This window comes from Artemia sp. Qi Xiang Cuo, chromosome 9 (genome assembly GCF_049724085.1).
Source record: "Artemia sp. Qi Xiang Cuo chromosome 9, ASM4972408v1, whole genome shotgun sequence".
NCBI classification, from domain to species: Eukaryota; Metazoa; Arthropoda; class Branchiopoda; order Anostraca; family Artemiidae; genus Artemia; species Artemia sp. Qi Xiang Cuo.
This window is the reverse complement of record NC_142802.1, coordinates 30,500,678-30,510,813: the sequence shown is the minus strand read 5'-3', so window position 1 is coordinate 30,510,813 and position 10,136 is coordinate 30,500,678.

The following is a 10,136-nucleotide window of genomic DNA, read 5'->3' as shown; positions in this document are numbered from 1 at the left end:
AGTTTTGGCGTGTGTGTGTGAGTTTTCATGTGTGTGTGTGTGTAAGTTTTTGTGTGTGTGTGTGTAAGTTTTTGTGCGTGTGTGTAAGTTTTTGTGTGTGTTTAAGTTTTTGCGTGCATGTAAGTTTTTGTGTGCATGTAAGTTTTTGCGTGTGGGTGTAAGTTTTTGTGTGTGTGTGTTAGTTTTTGTTTGTCTTAGGTTTTGTGTGTGTGTGTAATTTTTTTGTGTGTTTGTGTTTGTTTGTGTGTGTGTGTGTGTGTGTGTGTAAGTTTTTGTGTGTGGATGTTAGTTTTTTGCGTGTGTAAGTTTTGTCGTGTGTGTGTGTGTGTGTGTGTGCAAGTTTTTGTGCGTGTTTGTTTGTAAGTTTTTTTTTGTGTTCATGTGTAAGTTTTTTTTTTGTGTGTGTGTGTGTGTGTAAGTTTTGGTGTGTGTGTGTAAGTTTTGGAGTGTGTGTGTGAGTTTTCGTGTGTGTGTGTGTGTAAGTTTTTTTGTGTGTGTGTAAGTTTTTGTGTGTGTGTGTAAGTTTTTTTGTGTATGTAAGTTTTTGTGTGTGTGTGAGTTTTTATGTGTTTTTTTGAATTTTGTTGTGTGTGTGTGTGTTTGTTTTGTGTTTGTGTGTTTTTTTGTTTTTTTGTGCATGTATGTTTTTGTGTGCATGTAAGTTTTGGTGTGCTTGTGTAAGTTTGTGTGTGTGTGTGTGTGTGTAAGTTTTTGTTTGTGGGTGTGTGTTAGTTTTTGCGTGTATGTGTTAGTTTTCGTGTGTGTGTGTGTTAGTTTTTGTGTTTGTGTAAGTTTTTTTGTGTGTGTGTGTGTAAGTTTTTGTGTGTGTGTAAGTTTTTGTGTGCATGTATGGTGACCGGAGGAGGGGGACCTTTGGGGCACAGGGAGGGCGTTTGGGGATCCGGGGGCCCTTGAGGATTGAGTGGTCTTTTGGGAGCCCGGGGGACCTTTGGGGACCGGGGAGGGCCTTTGGGAGCCCAGTGGACCTTTGGGGACCAGGGGAGAACCTTTGGGGGCCCGGGGGACCCTTGGAGGCCGGTTGGCCCTTTGGGAGCCCGGGGGAGCTTTGAGGACCAGGGGAGGGCCTTTGGGGGTCTGAGGAGGGCGTTTGGGGCACAGGGAGGGCCTTTGGGGCACAGGGAGGGCCTTTGGGGGTCCGGGGGGGCAGTTGGGGGCCTGGGGAACATTTGGGGACCGGTGGAGGGCCTTTGGCACCCCGTTGGTCCTTTGGGAGCTCGATGGGTCTTTGGGGAGCCTGGGGATGGCCTTTGGGGGTCTGGGTGGGCCTTTGGGGGCGCTGGGGGCCCTTTGGGAGCTTGGGGGGCCTTTGAGGACCGGGGGCTTCCTTCGGGGTTGGGGTAGGAGGATTGGAACCCTTTGGGGTTGGGTTAGAGGACCTCACAACACTGTTCAAATGAAACTTGTGTATTATAATGACCACAGAGTTTCACCATTAAATTCTCTTCTAAAATATCTTCAAAAATTATCTTTTAAAATGTCTCTAACTGTTTCGCCGAAATAGTTCCATAAACTGTCTAAAACAGTTTCGACCAAATAATCCCTAAACGTATTTCAGCGTGTTCCCTTTGTTTTTGGCATCTCTGCGCTAATGCATTTCAAATTAATAAGAAACCTGATTCCCGCGCTAAAACAATTCATCGCTAAGATGTTTCTTGGAGAATTGTTTCCATGGCCTTTGGCTATTAATATCCTTTGGAGTTCGACCAAAAGAGTTGTTTCCGAGGAAAAGACATTAATGACTTGGATCTATTCTTGGAGAATCGTTTCTATGCGAAAATTTTTAAAGTCTGACGGATGATGTCATTGGTTGATTGATCTGTCAAGAAAGGGAAATTAATTTGTTGTTTCTAAGGGGAATTATTGATTCACGATAGGTGAATTGAGGTCGACAGCACAGGTGTTCCAAATTCCGGGAAACTCATAACATTCGCTGAGAGCGTGCACTTACAACAACAACAACATCGACCTTGGAAATTTAGGTCATTGACCCCATTAACCACGTGGTCTCCCTAGGGGGGCTATGCCCATATATGGTGTGGGGTTCGGACTCTATGCCCATATTTGGTGTGGGGTCAGTATTCTATGCCCATATGTGGAGCCCCGTCAGTAGTCTTTGCCCATATATGGAGTCCCGTCACGAGCTCATGAGGTTAGATTAGGTTACGCAATCAAGTTCTCGGAAATCCTTCCCCCTCGAGTCCTAGATCAATAACATTGTTCCCGTTAATACGCATGTGCAACCTTCGTCCCGGAGTTATTACACATAGAAACATCAAATAAATCGACCTTGGAAAAAGAGGTCATTGACCGATTACGCAATCATTCTCCCTAGGGACTCCATGCCCTTATTTGGGGTGCAAAAAAGTTATAGGTGGCAGCAGGGGTGAGGGATAGGACCTTTAGGGTCACTTCTACTGGCATAAACTTTATGGCCCTCCATGGCAGTTTGATTTTCAGCTAGGCTTAGTGGGTTCAGTGGCAATGTGTTTGTCAATGCAGATAGTGGTGAAACTCTTAATTTTTGCCGGACTTGATCTCCATTAGCTGATTGACTCACTGGTGTAAGCAACTGTGTTTTGTTGGCAGCAGAACAAAGAGTTAATACATTTGCAATTAGTGCTTTGTGAGATTGATTTTTTAAAAAAATATTCAAAATAAGTTTTTCTAAGAAAATTAAAGAAATCCATTGAACTCAAAATTAAAAAAAAATCAAGTAATCTACCAAGCACGAAACTATCAAAAATCAACATCAGTAAATGAGTGAAACCTCAAAACGAACAGAAATCACAATAAATAACCGAGTCAAACTCAAAAGGAGAAGAAATTAACACGATTAGGGCTGACAATCCCCAAGCCTTCTCAGGATCAGAACATGATTTGCCAATTACTGAGCAAAAAACATTTTAAACATGTTTATTTATTTTAACTTAATAAGTCGAAAATTATTAAGACTTTAATGAATAAATATCAGTATATGTATATTAAGCTTAAAATGCGCATTCATTTGTATTTTTTTTTTTTAGTAAAGTGCAAATTATTTATGGGAAATGATAGTCGGGGGCGAACTGGCTGCCATCCAATCACTTCTGATTATTAAAAAGGGCACTAGAACTTTCAATTTCCAATCGAATGAGCCATCTTTTGAAGTTTCTACGATAACTCCTTCTATACGAAGTGCTCTGGTCCAAATACAAAACAAAATAATACATTGTGCCAACACTGTTCTTTACTTAGGCAGTGCTATTACACTGCCTATGACATGTGCTCAAGGTTAAACATTTGCCTTATGCTGCATTTTGATAAATACAGTCCTACAGTACTGTGTTGCAAACTTGGCAGTATTTTTAAGATGCCGGCAAGTAGCTGTGTTTCAGTAAAGTGCAAATTATGTTCTGGCCTAGGGAAGGCATAGGGGGTTTGAGCCCAACTTATGTTAATTTCTGCTCGTTTCGAGTTTGACTCGGTTATTTATTGTAATTTCTGTTCATTTTGGGTTTCATTTATTTATCGATGCTAATTTACGGTAGTTTCACGCTTGGTAAATTATTTGATTTTATTTTTGCTCATTTTTTTTAATGGAGTTCTTTGCTTTTCTTTGAAAAACTTGTTTCGTGGAAAAAGTTTTTTATAATTAAATTCTGTTCGTTTTATATTGACTTAGTCTTTTCAGGGAAAAAGAAAATAATACTTTAAATCTTTTCGTTTTTTTAAGATTTTATAGTTTGGCCTGCTATTTGTATGCTGGAGAAAAATTTTTCATCAATTTTTAACAATATACACCCTTTTAAAAATCTGGACACATATAGTAGTGTTTAATTTCGTTTCATACCCCCCCTAGTTGACCTGAAATGGAAAACTTGATACCATTCGCAAAATCTGCTTACTTTCTTTGATAGCTTGGATACACCTACGCTATTTTGACTTGGTTAAATTTTAAGAGCAGAAGTAGCGCCGAAAGTTTGAACATAATACAGTCAGTCGTTCTTGGGATACTGCTGAGATGAGGGTTGCCACCAAGATTACGTTCGTACCATTTTTGGTACGTTTTAAATAAAACGGTACGTTTTGCGTTACGCTCCTAAAAACGTTACATTTTTGTTACTTTTTTGAATTTATGTTTTTCTTTTGAATAATAAGGAAGTTTCATATTTTTTGAGTTATCTATTTTTCCCCCTGAAAAAATCCGCTGTTCACAGGTTAATTATACTGACATTAGTATCGACATTCTTTCACATCGCAGTCATTTAATCTTATCAAGCAATCACTCAATTATTAGAATGAGAAAATACCCACTTCGCTTACTCGCATAGTAAGTTAAGATAACATTCTCTCTCATAAGCATACGATTATCATTTGTTTAGTGACAAGTGACAACAGTCAGTTAGTCACCTCACCATCTTTCAATTTCATCAGTTGGCTTTGAATCTTGTTCCGTTAACCTTAACAATCATACTAAAATTATATGGAGAAGAAGCTAGTTTCATTAGTTAATGCTAATGAAATAAAACAAAATATTATGAAAATTTAGAACCGAATTCGGGCTATATATTTGCACATTAGGATGGGGGGGGGGGGTAAGCATAACGGGTCTGCATGCAAAATGTGTTTGGTACAATTATTCTGCATATTAGATAGATAGACAAATAACTGTATTTTACAGCCAAATATACGGCCATGAACACAGTAAAATAACAAATGAATATAGTGAATTGGGGGAGGGGGGTGTTTAACCCCCGAAAAATCCCCCCCCCAAAAAAATACCCCCCCCTTCTTCGGAAAGTAACCCCCGCGGAAAATACCCCCTCCTGGGAAAAAACCCACATGGAAAATACCCTCCCTCTCTGTGGAAAATAAGGTTTCTAAATTTGAAACTTTTATCTGAGTTTTTTATAGTTTTGTTGAAAAGTGCTAAAGAAACGGAAAAAGAGGTATTTACACACCAGAAGTATCTTAAAAACTTAGAAAAAAATACAAATCCATTTGTGTTGAAAAGACTTCCATATAAACTTCTGCAATTTTTGGTAGTAGCGTGTGCCAAATTAATAAAAAAAATTTAAGAAGAAAAAACAATTAGGCAAACAATCATCAAAATAAGCTAAAACATATGGCACCAAAAAGCTTAAGAAGGTTTGGCTATCCTTTGAAAGGATAGTTGGCTTTGGGAACCAACATATTCTAAATTGTTTAAGTTTTTACGGACAAAAGCGTTGTCAAATTCTGCGAGTTTGTTTTTCTGGGCACCGGCCAGGGGGGCATGGCCCCCACCTGGAAATTTGGGGCTATATAGTAATTATAAGGAAACCAAAGGAAAAAAAAAGTAGAATAGGGAAAAACCATGGAAAAAATGTTCGTTGTCCCATTGTTCGCTGCCTGCCAATAGGTTTTGACCCATAATAAGTAAAAATATAAGTTCTAATTTGTGGCTGAGTCACCCCTAACAAGTTTTTCACAATTTTTTTTTATATATGATTTGGTTGGAGCAAAAAAAAAACAGCAACAAAACAAATTCTTCATAGTAATGAATGGTAAGTAAATAACGATCCTTGTCAATAACATAAACCTAATAACTTGGAAAAACGGTCATTGAAAAAAATACTTGGAAAAAAACACTTAAATAAAACATTGCATTTACTTTATACTGGGATTTTTTTTTTTTTTTTTTTTTTTTTTTTTTTTTTTTTTTTTTTTTTTTAGTTAACAAAATTTCCAGATGCCTCGCTATTCTTCTGTATTTTTTTAGTGGGCATATAGGCCTACCTGGAAAGAATTGTTTTCTGACTTCCAACCGTCCAAATAATGTACCCCCCGGAAAATACCCCCCCCTCCCTGTGGAAAAGAAGGCTTTTCAAATTTAAGAATTTTATTTGAGTTTAATTTTCTTTAATTTCTGTAGGGGGAAGGAGTTTTGTTACTTGTATATTATGGGTTGAAACATTATGCTAAAGTTCAAATTTTGTTCGAATCGCAAATCCCTGAATCACAAAGCCTGTTTAATTAGACTAGATAGCTCTTTTGAAAGTACTAAAAAAAAAAAATAGCGTAAGAGCGAGGTATTGACTAGAGGACGAACCTCCTCATATACGTAATAATTTCTGTTCGTTTTAATTTTTATTGTTACTCCTTACTTTCAGTTGAAAAAACTTGTTTTTTAATTATTTTCTGATCGTTTTTTAAATAATGCTGGGAAATCCGGCGCCCCCTTCATAGAAATGTCCCTTCTCCCAAGGAAAGATCCTCCCACGTAACCCCCTCCTACAAACCCCCCCCCCCCGGTTAAAGTAGTATCCCACTGATTTACCCCCCCCCCCTTATATGCAAATATATAGCCCAAATTATATATTTCCCATATATTCTGTCACTTTTCTTTGTCTTATCTCGCGCTAAGCTGAAAAAAACTAACGAAGAAACCTGTTTTGTTCTTGAGTTTTACACAGCGTACAATTGAGTCAGTTGCCCATAACACACAAGTACAAAAACTCCTTGCCCCTACGGAAATAAAAAAAAAAAAACTCTAAAAAAATTCTCAAATTTGGAAAGCCTTCTTTTCCATGGGGGGGGGGGGCATTTTCCCCGGTAGGTAAAGTATTTGGACAGTTTGAAGACAGAAAATAATTATTTCTAGGTATATGGCCACTAAAAAGATACAGAAGAATAGCGAGGTATCTTGAAATTTTTTTAACTAAAAAAAAAAAAAGAAAAAAAAACATCCTAGTATAAAGTAAATTCTATTCAGTTCTAATTCTATTCTAGTTAGCAGGCTTTTTAGTTTTCAGTTCGTCTTTATTGGTTGTAGGCTTTATTTTCATGGTGCGTGTCTTGCTAGTTATGGTGGTGGGCTTTCCCTTTTACTTTTAATTTGGAAGTTATGCTGGATAATACGTATTTTGTTAAATAATACGTATATAATTTGCAAAACAAGCGAAATCAAAAGTACTTTCAGCGTCGCCTCAGCGCGGTGGGGAAGTGACAACAGGGTGATGTTAGATTTGACTTTTATGAAAAAAAATAATAATCAAAGTAAGGATTAATTTCGAATATAAGCATTCTGGATCCAAAGTTCTTATTTCTATATTATTTTCAAATGGGTTTCCAAATTTCCAAGTAGGTCTCCACCAGTTTACAATATTGTACTTTTATTAATATCTAACTCCACTCTGGTTAAGCACGTTTATCTGTAAACTCAAAGCTATAAAAAGAGCTGACGCATTTGTAGTATTCTTAATGTAAGTGTTTGGGGATATGCTGGGCCTGGAGGGGGGGGGGTGTTGTTGCCCTCCAGTAACTTTCGAATATTTGAAACGGCGCTAGACCTTTCAATTTCCAGGACAACTAGGCCCCCTCCCACGTCACTTTTTCCTAAAATCGTCCAATCAAAATTTTGAGATAGCTTATTTCATCAGCATAGTTGAAAGGCCCGATAACTATGTCTTTGGAGATAAAATGACCCCCTACAGCCCATGGGGAAAGGTTTTTAAGTTATAAAATTGCCCTTTGTTTTATTTGTTATTGGGAATTATGCAAACATTTTTTGGGTGGGGATGGGAGGATGAATTTTCTGCTGGGAAAATTTTAAATATTTTCCAGGAGACGAAATTTTATCAAACAATTTGCCGTTGGGTAAATTTGCAGACATGCATATACGAAATTTCTTTATCTGTCTTGCTTTTTCTTTGCCGATTTAATTTTACGCGTGGAGATGTTAAGGGTAAATTTCCGAGGTAAATCTTCGTCAGGATTGAATTGTCCAGAGGATATTTTTATGGGGAGGGGGATTTTTCCGTGGAGATGGAACCAGGTATCTTGCCGTTATTTAAAAAACGATCAGAAATAAAAAAAAACAATTTTTTTCAACTGAAAGTAAGGGGCAACATTAAAACTTAAAACAAACAGAAATTATTACGCATATGAGGGGGGTTGCCCCTTCTTCAACATCTCACTCTTTGCGCTAAAGTTTAAATTTTGTCCCAATTCTTTGAAAACGATTCCCAAACCCAAGGGTCGTTAATTAGAACAATAAGCAACTTCTTTTAATGTGCCAAAAACCTGTAGCTTGAAGAGCGTGGTGTTTAGGAGGGGGGTAACTGCCCTCACATAATTCTTTTCGTTTCTTTTCGTAATAACTTCTAATAATTAATTTCGTAATAATTAATAGTAATAATTTCTTTTCGTTTTAAGTTTTAATGCTGCTCATTACTTTCAGTTGAAAAAATTGTTTTATTTTCTTTATTTAATGAAGATTAGAGGCAAACAATTTTCTAATAGATGTCAATTAAAGTAAAAGTATTTAAACATGAAAAAAAGTAAGTAGTTACAAAAAATACAGAAAGCAATAGCCTACTTACAAAAAATAAGATACAAACTCCCATCAAGAATTTCTGTCGAGCAATGCCGAAGCGTTGGACGGATATTTTTTAACCATATCGACAGTTTTGAACTTGGTTATCAAACACCAAAATATTTAATGCCTTTAAACTCAATGTTTATAAAAAGTAACATATTATCAAATTAGTTTGTTCAAAGTAAAACATCAAAATTAAGATTCAGAAAATCACATGAAAATATTTAATTCAATATTTTTAATTCAATTTTGAATGCCAAAAGCCAGTATATTTGACACCTTTAATCTTCATAACTGTAAAAATTTAAATTTTTTTCAAAGTGACAAATAAATAAATACAATCACTCCTGAAAAAAAAAATGATAATAAAACACAAAAAACGTATCCGTTCAGGGGGAAAATACTGAAATATAGCATTACGTCCAGGGCAAACATTTCTGATTATTATGGCTTCATACATCAGCTCATGGGTACTCTTGCAATGCAATCAAAAGTTGACGGCATATTTTTACCGAAATCATCCCTTATTAAGTTGTTTTCCTTATGTTTTCTATAATTATGCAAACTTTCTTGTGTTCTAATAACTACACTAATTACTATTGACAAGGATCGTTATTTACTTACCATTCATTACTATGAAGAATTTGTTTTTTTGTTGTTTTTTTTTGCTCCAACCAAATCATATAGAAAAATTTTTGTTGAAAACTTGTTAGGGGTCACTCAGTCACAAAATAAAACTTCTGTTTTTCTTTATTATGGGTCAAAATCATATAGCAGGCAGCCAACAATTGGGTAACAAACATTTTTTACATAGTTTTTCCCTATTCTGTTTTTTTCCTTTGGTTTCCTTATAATTACTATATAGTCCCAAATTTCAAGGTGGGGGCCATGATTCCCCTGCCCCCCCCCCAGCCGGTGCCCATGGCCTCGTTAAGCCAAAAATGAGTAGAAATAAATTCAAATAATTTTCCAAGGGTAAAACCACCACAAATCACCATAAATAAATGAAATGAACCCAAAACGAACAGAAATAACAATAAATAACCTATTGAAACTCAAAATAGCAAGAATTAGCATGAGTAGGGCTGACAACCACCACACCTCCTCAAGACCAGAAAGTAATTTGCACTTTACTGAAAAAAAAATATACATTGTAAATGATTTCATTCTTTTGACTTCAACAAATAAAGAAGTATTAAGACTACGAGGAATAGATATCACAATATGCATATCAAACTGACATTACACGTTTTTTTTTCGTTTTTTTTTAAGTAAAGTGCAAATTATTTTCTGGTCTGAAGAAGACATGGGTGTTGTCAGCCATACTCCTTTTACTTTTTGATCGTTTTGAGTTTGACTCGGCTATCTATTATAATTTCTGTTAGTTTTGGGTTTCATTTATTTGTTAATGGTGATTTGTGGTAGTTTTACACTTTGAAGATCCGAAAAACAAACTCGTAGAATTTGACTACGCTTTTGTCCGTAAAAACTTAAACAATTTCGAATGTTGGCTTTGGTTCCCAAAGCCAACTATCTTTTCAAAGGATAGCCAAACCTTCTTAAACTTTTTGGTGCCATATGTTTTAGCTTAATTTTGATGATTGTTTGCCTAAATTGTTTTCCTTCTTCAATTTTTTTTTTAATTTGGCATCCGTTACTGCCAAAATTTGCAAAAAATCATATGGAAGTCTTTTCAACACAAATGGATGTTTTTTTTTTCTGAGTTTTTAAGACACTTCTGGTTTGTAAATTCCTCTTTTTCCCGTTCTTTAGCACT